General features: G+C 34.6%; 1 protein-coding gene across 5 annotated transcripts in view; it reads right to left on the bottom strand.

Moving 5' to 3' along the window:
• The window catches only part of LRFN5 (leucine rich repeat and fibronectin type III domain containing 5), a 265485-nt gene that overhangs the window by 145089 nt on the left and 107587 nt on the right, over nucleotides 1-12809 (bottom strand). For 3 of the 5 annotated variants that reach the window (XM_032623256.1, XM_032623258.1, XM_032623260.1), the window contains exon 2: nucleotides 359-533. The exons of the other annotated variants lie outside the window; for them this stretch is intronic. The gene's annotated coding sequence lies outside the window, so the exon portion shown is untranslated. The remainder of the gene's footprint in view (nucleotides 1-358; nucleotides 534-12809) is intronic. 5 annotated transcript variants of the gene reach the window in all.

Below are 12809 nucleotides of genomic sequence, written 5' to 3'. Positions count from 1 at the left end.
TTAGCCAAGCAACTTTGAGAAAATACTTGGTCATTCTGAATCTGTTTATTCATGTGCAAAATTATTATTTTAATCTCTCCCTTGTGTATGCCTCAAGGCTGCAAATATGAGTCATGATAACACAGGTGAAATAATCTCAAAAAAAATCTGCAGATTCCATAAATATATAGGTTAGCAACATACAGTGTGGCAGACTTTGTATTTCCAGAAAGACAGGACTCAAAAAATAAACGAAATAATCAGTGATGAATAATGCTGGTTTTTAACTTGTATATTAATTTGCAAGATTTCTATTTAGCCTCCCCTAAGCGTTTTCGAACCCACTGGCCAATGATCAAACTGAATGCAAGCAACTTACTTCTGGAGTCTGAAGAGTTCCTCACTGTTGAGAAGGAGTCAGCACTCGGCCTGGCTGCTGCAGAAGACGGACAGGGTGAAAGCATCTCCAAAGTTGATTCTGAGGATGGTGACAGAAGTAAGGTGCTCAGCTACTACATATCTTCCCAACACCTGGCAGAATGGTTACAGGGACTCTTCAAAGGAGACAAGCACAAAAAAATTATATCAAAATATGCTTATGAAGTATCTTTGAAAAATATAGTTGCTGTTAACTGTGTGATCGATTTCAAACTCTATCAGGAATATCACTAAACAGAATTTAAATAGATTTGCATAATAAGGCTTTCCAGTGGAATGTGCAATATGCTCTGATTCCAATAGATATGACAGCAGTCTGCTTTTCATTTTTGGAAATCTTCTTATCTCATAATTGAAAACAGTTTAAACAATCAAAAGATACATCATAGTTCAATTTTCTTTGTATTTCAATCAATTAAACTTGTAGGCTAATGTTAAACAAATTGTGTAAGTCAAAAAATCTAATCATCACCTACTAAGTACCAGATACCTGACGCTGGGGATACAGCAGTGAATGAATCGCATTAGTTTTGCCCTCATGGAGCTAATAGTTTTGTCATGTTGCCTGTTTTTTCTTAAATAGGGAAAATCCATTTATGTCAACCCATATGTCGAGGGAAAAAATACAGACGTGCCATTTATATTTTAACTTCAAGTCAGCAGATTGCTGATTTCTACCTTTCTGAGGGTTCCATGTCAATTTAAATAATAATCTACCTAGCTCTATCAGACACAATATTTAACTTTCTTTCCCCTAAGATGTATATAATAGTACCAACTGATATTCAATCACTGTCATTTTTAATGTAGAAACAGGCTGTTTTAAAAAATGTTCTTAAAATGAATAAAAGCATTTTGATTTTATTTTGGCTATGGCTTATTTTATCTGCAGAGGCAAACATGAAGAGTGATACAATTCCAAAGGGTAAGAATAAAAAACAGACAGAAGATGACACAAGGATGACTCGGGTTTCGTTTATTGTTACTGCTATCTCCATTTGTGAAGATGTATGAATGGTCTTATAAAGCCAGAATTTAAGAGGGTGATTACGTTGTCCTGACATACCCAATAATTAGGACTTTATTCAAAAAGAAAGTTAAACTATTGCTAAATTAATACGGAATTTATTCTGAAATGCTAAAAATCAATACACAGATAAATGGTAAATTTGAATAAAAGTACATTACACTTTATTTATTTCAAGTTATTTTTATGAATCTGTGAACCAATCTTATCTTTAAAATTTATATTTATCATGAAAGATGTTATTATAAAATTATAGAATAAATCAGACACAACCCCCCCACAGATATAAATCAATCATATGCCAAACATCTGAGATAGCTATTGTCTGCCTTTTCATTTATTTCCTTCCATGAATATTTTAAACTAAATTTTACATTTATATATACATGGTAATAATATAAGAAATCCAAAAGTAAAAGTAAATCACCCTTTAAACCAAGATATATCCCCCTCAGAAAGAACCAATTTCACATTTCAGAACATCCTCTCAGAAATATCTCATGCATATATAAGTGTGTGTGCATGTGGAGATTTTTATACATACATAAGAATTTTCTATGCTGTTTTGTCCTATTCCTTTCATTTAATATATCATGGTGATTATTCAATTTCTACCTTCTATCATCAACACCATCCATTCCATCAGTCAATATCTATCATATGAATACAACATAATCTGCTCATAATATGTCCCAATTGAAAATTATCATTTCCAGGATTTTGCTATTATAAAAATGGTATAACCAACATCCATGTATCTATGCACATGTGTGATTGAATAATATATTAAGTTCCTGGTATAAGTATAATAAGTTCTTAGAACTAAAATGTTTAAGCCAAAGAAACCTCATTGTTTTTGAAACTCTGATTTTTTTCCCTTCTCTGTAGTAACGAGGTAGTATTTACTACTACAGCAAGAATAAATGTGAATTTATAATTATGCTTTATATTAGTGCATTAGGATAGCAAATTACAAGTACTTCCAATTATTATGCTAACCAAAAGGGAAAAAAAGGATTGATGATCAAGGGCACTTCTGTCTTCATTTTAACATGAAAAGCATAGAAACTAATACAATCCCATCTAATTGAAATTCCCCAGAGAAAGTTCTTTATATGTATGGTTACATAATTTATTAATGGTAACATTTTTCTTTGGTTATACTATCTTTTATTAAGAAATTACGATGTGTTAGCTACTAAAATAAATGTGTTATCCAAGTCAATTCTCTCAGGAATCAAATGAGATAAATATATATTCATATACAATGCTATACAAAATAAAGCAGGGATAGAGTTAGTACCTGGCAAATCTGGAGGTTTCACCGGGGCCATCTCACTCCAAATCAATGCTCTTATATCTCATAACGTAAGTGAGGATTTCAGAAAACCATTATAGATTCTATAGTAAACAAACCCCAAAAAAGTTGCTATTTCTTTTTTTTGGTCCATGTATTATGTTTGGCAAGAACAATGCCGAAAACAAGAGATTTTAGATTGGGATTCTAATAAAGCAATTTTCCCGTGTGATCTCATAAAGATTTCCTTTTCTTCATGACAGTATGTTGAAATAAAACATCTTAGAAGCAATTCTAGGGCTTCCCTGATGGTGCAGTGGTTGAGAGTCCCTGGGTTCGTGTCCCGGTCCGGGAAGATCCCACATGCTGCTGAGCGGCTGGGCCCGTGAGCCATGGCCGCTGAGCCTGCGTGTCCAGAGCCTGTGCTCCGCAACGGGAAAGTCCACAACAGTGAGAGGCCCGCGTACCGCAAAAAAAACAAAAAAAACTGGAAATCACTTCACATAAATGAGTTTTTTAAATGCATAAATATTCAGAAGGATTCAGATAAATACTATCACTAAAGCAAGCTTGCCTCATCACCAGCACTGCTAAACCTAATTTAAAAATTAAATTAGAGACACTGATTGAATATGGAAATGCATTTGTGTTATTGGATAAAAGTGTCATATCATGTACTTAGCTATAGGAAAATGTTTACCAATTATTATACACATCCAGGATCATATGATAAATAAATTAATGCACCACTAGAGCATTTATTCCTTAATGTAAATGTCACATGGTAAATGAGAACAACTAATCATTCCTTTCCTCTAATTGCAAGAGTTCAGCCGTAATATAAAACATAAATCCTGGTGACCTAAAAATTTTATTACTGCATTTGCAATTTCCTGTTAACAACTCAAGAAAATAACTTCAAGTGATGCTGTATTTCAATAAGATACAACCCAAGGTGAAGGGCATTTTTGGAAGGGGCAGAGGGTGAGTAGAGGTGGTTGTTGGCTTTGCTTTTTTTTTTAAGGAACTGAGTCCTTCCCTAAATTTAATAATGATAATTTAGTATAATGAATTTTTCATGATAAACAGCAGATACTAAACTAATAACTGATTTAGTGAAGAAACCAAATGCATTATCCCAATTTGACTTTAATCTTAAAGTTTATTTACTAGATTTTGTTTGCAAAAGTCTTATACAAAAATAAATAAAATAAATGTAAAATAAGGCCCAATGAAGATTATAGAGCTAATGAAGTATTTTTCCTTGCATAACTAATATTTTCTTACATGACAGAACCAAAATAGTAACAAAAAATACTTCAATGTATAAATCCTTCACAAGATAAACTTTCTCTGCTAAGAGTTTCCTTGAAATTTCCTTGAATTTCAAAGTTCAGGAAACATTTTTTTTTTTCCTAAAGACAACTTTGAGTGGCACATCTTATCCCTTGGTGAAGTGAGAGAATTGTCCTTTTACTTCTTCCTGTCCTAGATCACGGTCTGTTCTGACAATATAAATGTCAGTCCTGCTCTGTTCCCTTGGACACAGGGAAAAATAAAATGCAACATTCTTGTTGCTCTTAGTGATTAGCGAAAAGTCAGCAGACAGATACTATGGTCATATAATCTTCATGTCAGTGTGTCATCTTGGTAATGATCTTTTTCAATTAAGAGAATATCGGTAAGTTCTTATTAATACAGTGTTGAACTATATGTATCTACATACAGTGTTTCATTCTTTCCTCCTTCACTCCTTTCTTCTTTCCTGTTCCCCCATTCCTTCCCTCCCTTTCTCCTTCCCTCCCTCCTTCCATTACTTCCCTGCCTGCCTGTCTTCTGTGACTCTTGATTTACTTAAAACTTTTGTCTCTTAGTTTTAAAGTGGTTATAATAATCCCTACATCATAGCATCATTTTGACTGTTATTTGTGTATTACACATATGCACATACTTGTGGATGTGAGGAGTGCAAGTGCCCAAATACTATAACTTGAAAAAAAAAAAAAAAGGCTTTATATTTTATATAAAACAAAACCCTCTACATTCCAACCTATTTTTACCTGATTCTGCCCTCTTTCCACTTCTTTCTTCAGAGTACCAACAGAGTTTCATATCAGGTTGAGATATCAAGTTTTTAACATTAGTCCATACTGGCATTGGTGCTTTGTCTCCATCTGATCTCTGACCATTTTGTTCAGTGATGCACCAGTTTACTTAGACATTCTATATATGCAGGTTCTCATCCTCCCCCTACTTTTCCTCCCTCCGTTCTTTCACCTCTTCTTCCCCTCCACACACACTTCTCTTTCTCTCCTTTCATTCTTTTCTTTCCTCTACAACCTCACCTCTTGTAGGTGCAATCAGAAATGAGTTCATAAAGAAAGCATAATACTGTACACATCCTCTGAACATAAAATTTTTTAAAGCACATTTTAACAGAATTTCAAAACATGTATATATTATACATGTACTCTCTTCAAATTCTGACTCATGTAGAAATCTGTAGAAACCAGATTATTTTTTAATACGCAGATGAGAAAGTGCATGTCCCATATGCTTATTAATACTCATTATACAAGTAATACATGAGTACACTTCTTTTAAAATTAAATATAATCGATAGGAGTTAGGGATGGGGGAGGGAGGCAGCTGTGGGTACAAATGCGTAGCAGGAGGTATTATGGTGATAGAACTGTTTTGTGTTTTGACTGTGTTCATACGTGCCTACATATGTGATAAAAAATTTAGAAAACTAAATATAAACACACACAAGTATATGTATACTTGGTAAAATCTGAATAAGGTCAGTGGATTAGAGCAATGTCAATTTCTTGGTTGAGCCATTAGATTTTATACTACAGTTATGCAAGATGTATCACTGGGAGAAACTAGGTATAGGGTACGTAGGGATCTCTCTGTATTATTTCTCACAACTGCATGTGAATCTACATAATGGTACATCATGTGTCTTGGAATAACCCTTATGAGGCAACAGTATCAGGCTGCAATCTCAGCATTCATTAATAGAAAAGGAATATCTAGAACACCAATTTAACAATTTCAGTAAATTATTCAGTCCTTATTAAACTACATCTTGAATACAGTGTCTTCAGGAAAACTAGAAAAAAAAAACTTAAATCCATTAGTCAATGAAAGTACAGCATTGTTGCTTGTGTTGGGTACCAGAGCACATCAGTGGCATTACTGTAAGGGACAAGAATTAGGTCTTGCACCACTAATGTGTATATGGTAATTTATCCAACTGCTGTGTGCCTTGCTGGGCTGAGGTTGAACAGAGTCTCTCTAGCTGCTCTTACCTGTATTAGCCAAAAAATAAAAGAAAATATGGATTTCTGGTGCTTGGGAAATGTGAGGTGGTTTAAAAGAGTGGGAGGAAATTCTGCGTGTATGGAGAGGAATCATTCTGTGTTTTTGTTGTGGTAGTGGCTGTTTCTTTGTTTTTAATTCATTACTTTAAGCTCTATTCAAAATGCTAAATAAACTATATTAAAAAATAAATCTACTTGAAATTTATAAATCCAAAGAAGTGAATTTATGGTCTAAGTAAATTCAACTCACACACAGGCATACTAGATATACAGTGTATTAGAAATACCTACATAGTATATATGCACAGTATATTAGAAATATCTACTTTATGCATATATGGATAAAGTAGATATTTCTAATATGCACACCCTCATGAGTATATATGAGAACACTGTATAAATAAAAACGTATGTAGACAGATTGAGCATGCTTTATAATGGTCACAATAAGAACATTATAGCATATATACTAGACGAAAGTCAATGAGTTGAATAGGAGGCTGTAAATCCTGGGCAACTGTTGAGCAATTTTAAATTAGATTCACAGTGGCTTAAAAGAAGATTTTGGAGCAATCTCAGAAAAACCAAGGACCACCTGGAGATTGGAAGTTGGAACCACTACAAACATGCTAATAGGCAATATGGGTACAGAAAATATCTAGAAGCATGAGGAGTACTTCCTTTGAGCGGGTGGGTGGGAAAGACTTAAAGCCACATTTACAACTACAGGGAAGAACTAAGAGAATGGAGTGAGAGGTATCACACTTATGATGTACCCCTAGTGGTACATCATGTGCCTTAGCTCTCCTATTGTCTTACAAGCTTTTTGAGGTCCAGAAACATCATATGGGTAACTGCATGCCGAGCAGCATCAAGCACACTCAGATACATAAAACAGATACTCAAGAAATACAAATTAAAATTTTTTCAACTGCAAATAAAGGAAAATCATATACCAAAAAACTCAGAGAAGTTACCTCTTGTGAAAGTTTCTAAGAGAAAAGATGACTCAAAAAGCGAAGAAAATCCTAAAAGTAAAATCCAAATGATGCAATTAGAAATGATGTGATGATAAAGAGGTAATTGGAAAGAAAGTTAAAGAAACCATGAAGACTGTACAGGAGGAATTCCACATAAGGTCAGATTATAAAGTAGCATGTATAAAAGACAGAAAGAAGGACACAGAACCAAAGATGAATATAAAATAGTGTTTGCAAAGCACTTTCAGATACATAATTTCATTAGAGAGTAACCCTGCTGTCCTTGGTCTTTTCTTGTTCAGCATTTTGACACTGACTTGCAAAAGTACATAAGAAATGGTGCTTATTAAATCTGTGAATCCATGACTGACACAAAACTGGGATTTAAAAATGACTCCATAGGTTTAATGGATGAGCCAAGACCATCAAAATGAAATATAATAGAGCCAAAGGTAAAGATGCTTAGATTCAGAAACTAAACTATTAAAGTGAAGGGTGAGGGATAGATCTTTAAAGACAGTTTATATGAAATGCACTTAAAGGTATTAATTGTCTCCATGATCCTAAGGGTCAACAGTTTCAGGGCTGCAATCTCAGCATTCATTAATAGAAAAGGAACATCCAGAACAAGTTTAATAGTTGCAGTGAATTATTTGGTCCTTATCAAACCACATCTGTAACACAGTGCATCTCATTCTGAATTCTGCTGAAAAGTCTGGAGACAAATACCCAAGGAAACTACGGCCAATCCAAACCTCTGCAAATAAAAAATGGTTGAAAAATAAAATTGGAATTTTATCTTGGGAAAGAGGTAAGATAGAGGGAAGATATCTTCAAATATCCTTTGTAAGGGGTGGGAGAAGGGGGTGTTAATGCCAGAGAACATGATTTGAAGTGAAGGATAAGAGCTACATTAAGAACATGCAATTAACACGAGGATGGGCTGCCCTGGAGGCAGTGAGTTCATTGTTTGCTGAGAAGTTCATCCTATATGGATATCAAAGATGACATTCTCCCCCCACACCTCCCCCTGCCCCCCCCCACATGGCTTGTAGGATTGCAGGATCTTAGTTCCCGACCAGGGATCAAACCCCGGGCCCCAGCAGGGACAGCACCAAGTCATAACCACTGGACAGCCAGGGAATCCCCAAGATGACATTCTTGTGTGGGATTTAAGGTTGGAGGGGATGGTCATGAGGATACTTCCAAGTATTACTGTCCTTACAGGACTGCCTCTAACAAGGCAACCAGGTTTACGCCGGCCCTTCTTCAAAGGCAAACTGATTTTCCTGCACCCTCAGAGTGCAGCTCTGCTTGGAGAGAGGTCTCTTTCAAAGTGATGAGATAAATACATGTAGGTATCATCACTAAATTTATAAGGGGATATATACTTAAGACTGAATATAAATGAGAAATTTTACCTCATTCCTTAGGACTATCAAGAAGCAATATGTTTCTGCTCAAACACAGATGTGTATTGGGGAGGTACAGTTTTATTTTTTCAATATGTTCTAGTCTGTGATTTTCACATTTGACCAAGGGAACTGTAACTTCCTTTATAACTCTAAAAATATGTGCATTTGAATTTTACTATTAATTTACTATTTTCTATGAACTCTGAACTCTAAGTCTCTGAGCAAGAGCACAATTTGATTTTCTTCTTTAGTGACTGCATGAGTTAGCCTGATGGTCCTGCCTAGGTGTAACTGAGCTCAGAGTAAAATAAAAGCCAAGTTTAATATTTTATTTGTGTACTTTATTATTTTCAAAGCTTTTCTACACAGTATTTAGGTTGGCCTTCAAAACAGTCTTAAAGAGGCAGGTAGCACTGTTATCTGATGTCATTTCCTAGACCCAGATGTAAACAGTCATTTGCACTAGGCCATGCCACTATCTGTAGTAGAGAATCTCTGACTCCTTATAAGTCTCTTTCCATTCAACTCTGTTTGTCTGATTTATATAAAAAGTTACACAGGCACAAGAAACTTCAACCAAGTCGTGTCAAAGAAGAAGGGAAGGGGCTTCCTGGTGGCGCAGTTGTTGAGAGTCCGCCTGCCGATGCAGGGGACACGGGTTCGTGCCCGGTCCGGGAAGATCCCACATGCCGCGGAGCAGCTGGGCCTGTGAGCCATGGCCGCTGAGCCTGCGTGTCCGGAGCCAGTGCTCCGCAACGGGAGAGGCCACAACAGTGAGAGGCCCGCATACCGCAAAAGAAAAAAAAAAAGAAGGGAATTGATAGCCCTAGAAAGGATGTGAGTAATAAGAAATAAACTGGAAATTTAATTCATAGGAGTCAAATTGGTAAATCACTTATGCACACTTTTTCTAATTTATTTTATAGCTAAGCTCAATATATGTTTAAATTTATCTCAACATATCAAAACTGGATAAGCTGAACAGAAAATATATTTTAATATGGAAATGAAAGTTAGAGACATAGTTTCAAAATGTGCATGTATTCATACTGATGTTGGCTTGAAGTTACCATTTTTGAGACCGTTTTATTCAAATATATGTTGGTTTCCCAACCTGCCACTTCTTAATTAATGTAATAATTTAGTGGTAGTGAACACTCAAAATTAGGATGAAAATTTTCTCATCTTATCAATAAGGTTCTCTTGACTTACAATCTTCAATATGGTTTTCTTGACTCATAATCTTAATATCCTAGTTCTGCTGGCACTCATTCCTCACTATCTTTTTTTTTTTTTTTTTTTTTTTTATGCGTTACGCGGGCCTCTCACTGTTGTGGCCTCTCCCGTTGCGGAGGACAGGCTCCGGACGCGCAGGCTCAGCGGCCATGGCTCACGGGCCCAAGCCGCTCCGCGGCATGTGGGATCTTCCCAGACCGGGGCACGAACCCGTGTCCCCTGCATCGGCAGGCGGACTCTCAACCACTGCACCACCAGGGAAGCCCTCCTCACTACCTTTATTGTAATTCAATATTTCACTCTCTCACCTGCATTAATACAACAGCCTCATAAATGGAATCCATGTTCCTGTCTTATCACAAGACAACATATCCTCCATATTTTCATTTCACCACCACCATAAAGATTATCTCTATAAAATGCAAATCAAATTGTGTGTCACATGTACAATTCTAATATGGCATACAGTCCCATAAGCATCTGTCTCCCACCATTCTTCATGCCCTAAGCTGTATGCATATTAACCATATCCCTTTGAAGACAACTTTAAAATCTCTAATTATATTTACAAATCCTCAAACCAACTCGCCTTTTGGATATGTGAGGCCTCTGCATAGGATGCTTCTTCAACATGGAATATCCTTATCCCTCTTCTTTGCCTAGCTAACTTCTTATCTTCTAAATTTAGCTCAAATAACTGAGACTAAGAGGGAAACAAATTAAGAATGTGTTACGTGATCAAATTGACATAACTTATAATAATAATTTATAATAACTTATAACAATTTAAAAAATTATTCTGGCTAATGTGGAAGAAGATAAACCAATTAGGAGATGTTTTCCTTAGTCCATGACACACATGAGATTTTTAGAATAGGATGGTGGCAGAGGCAAAATGGAACTTAGTACAGATCTGTCTGATGCCAAGCCTGTATAAGCATTGTGCTACAAAAAGAACAGCATTTGAAAATTATGACTCCATCACTTACAAGCTTTATGATTATGGGAAAAGTCATTTTACCTAAGCACCAATGATCTCATCTATTTTACATGAGAATTAAATGAGATCATGTAAGTGAAGTGTTTCCACAAAAGCCTGGAATACAGCTGGTAGTCATAGGGCTTACCTTTGAAAAGTATCAAATCTGGTAAGTTTGAGGCTAATTTTAAAAGTGGGTGAGCACTTCAGATATTGGATACAAACTTATAGAAAAAATGGCTCCCTAAATTCATATTAAACTGAAAGCATGACGTTTTAAGAAAAAGGTTTAGATAATTTTAATCTTGAGCTAAAGGAAAATAGAATGACAAGACCTGCAGTCTGTGTGTGCTCAGATCTTAGTTCGTCACACTTTCTGTTGTTTTGTTCTTGGATAAGTTAATTAACTTCTTGCATTATCAAATATTTTTGATAAAAAGGAAGGCACTAGGCTATATAAAAACAATATTTCTTCTCATTTTTGAACTGAACATCTAGATAACAAATGCCCAGTTTGTGCAGGGTATCCTATTGGGTACTACTCATGTACAAATCAGTGGTGAACATTTTGCTCAATTAACATACAAAGATATAAATAGGAAATTACCAACAATCAGAAGGAAAGGCAACGCCAAATTCTCCGAAGAATTTGCCAAACAATATCATTTTGGGGGTTTATGTTAATGAAAAATATACTTTAAAAGATATTCATACACATATATTTATAATGGTAAATTGAGGAATAGGAAAGAACTAATGTTCAAAAACAGAAAAATGGTTAAGTGAAAAAGAGGTGACTAGAACAATATGTTCTAACCTTAAAAGTGAAAATTATATAGTATATATTAACATAAAAAATTGGAATGTTAGCTTTAAAAAAATCACAAAATACTACGCATGTTATAACTAATCCTATACACCAAGTCCACACTCAAACTGTATTTCCTCTGATAAGACTTTCCTGACTCCTAAGTTTGGTTGGTCCATCATATTTTAGGCTCCCTATAATATAAACTTAATATTTATGATACTTTATGTCTATTTACCCATCTTCTTGCAAGATCCATGCACAATCCATCTACCATACTGTTCTCAGAATTCATCAAAGCACTCCAGGCTTACAAGTCACTACAATGTTTGTAAATTTAACAAACTTTGCTAAAAGTAAGTTTGCATACAGCTAAGAGCTTGAACGGAGTTATTGTGGTTAATATCTGCTGAAGTGGTAGTAAGCAATTAGGACTTTAGTTTTCAACTATAGAGTTTAATTAGCATTTCATAACCTTTGTACAATAAAAGGTCAACATCAGCAGACGTCACTTAAAAAAAGAGTCTATTGCTTTCTATGGATTTATCTGTATACATAATATAATAATGAATAGCACTGATGATTAAAAAGACAAGTGTAATGTTCAAATATCAGAGACGGAATTCGGGGCAAAACGGACTATAGATTGGATTAGGAAGATTAATTCTCATGTTTTAAGACAATTTATAACTACTGCAATTTCAGCAATTAAAATTGTTAATATTCTTTCATAAAACTGTCTCATTAAGAGTTATTTTTCACTTATTTACAATAAAATATTATCTTCTTAAAATTTTTCCATGATAATCATAGATGTTTAAAAATGTATTACTCTAAAATTATTGCTAAATATTTAGAAAAATGAACATTATACATGGAGAACTTATAACTATAGAATTTAAAACTGGGTTGTGGAAAAAATCCCTTTAATTAAAAAAAATCATCTCTTCCATAGAACTATTTATCAAGAGATGTTCAAAAATTATTTAACAAAAATAAATTATTGAAGTTACAAAAGTATTTTCATTCAAAATAATATTCTTTCTTGTACTTAATAGGTAACTCTTACTGTTAAAAAAAATGAGGATAAGGGATACAGTTTTTGATAGTTTGATTGAATGACTAATTGCAAAAAGTTAGCTTACTATTTGGAAACCTTCGTTCTAGATTTCTAACTGCAATTTGTATTCATTTTTAAAAGATGTCATATGTGAATAAACAGTTAATTCATGTACTGAACTGAAGGGGAGCTTTTAAGCTAAAATGGATGGGTCTTTAGAATTGCTGGTTAGTAAGTTCATTTTTTGAAAAGCCTCACAGA

Source organism: Phocoena sinus, chromosome 2 (genome assembly GCF_008692025.1).
Source record: "Phocoena sinus isolate mPhoSin1 chromosome 2, mPhoSin1.pri, whole genome shotgun sequence".
Lineage (NCBI taxonomy): Eukaryota > Metazoa > Chordata > Mammalia > Artiodactyla > Phocoenidae > Phocoena > Phocoena sinus.
This window is presented reverse-complemented; position numbering and strand designations above follow the sequence as displayed.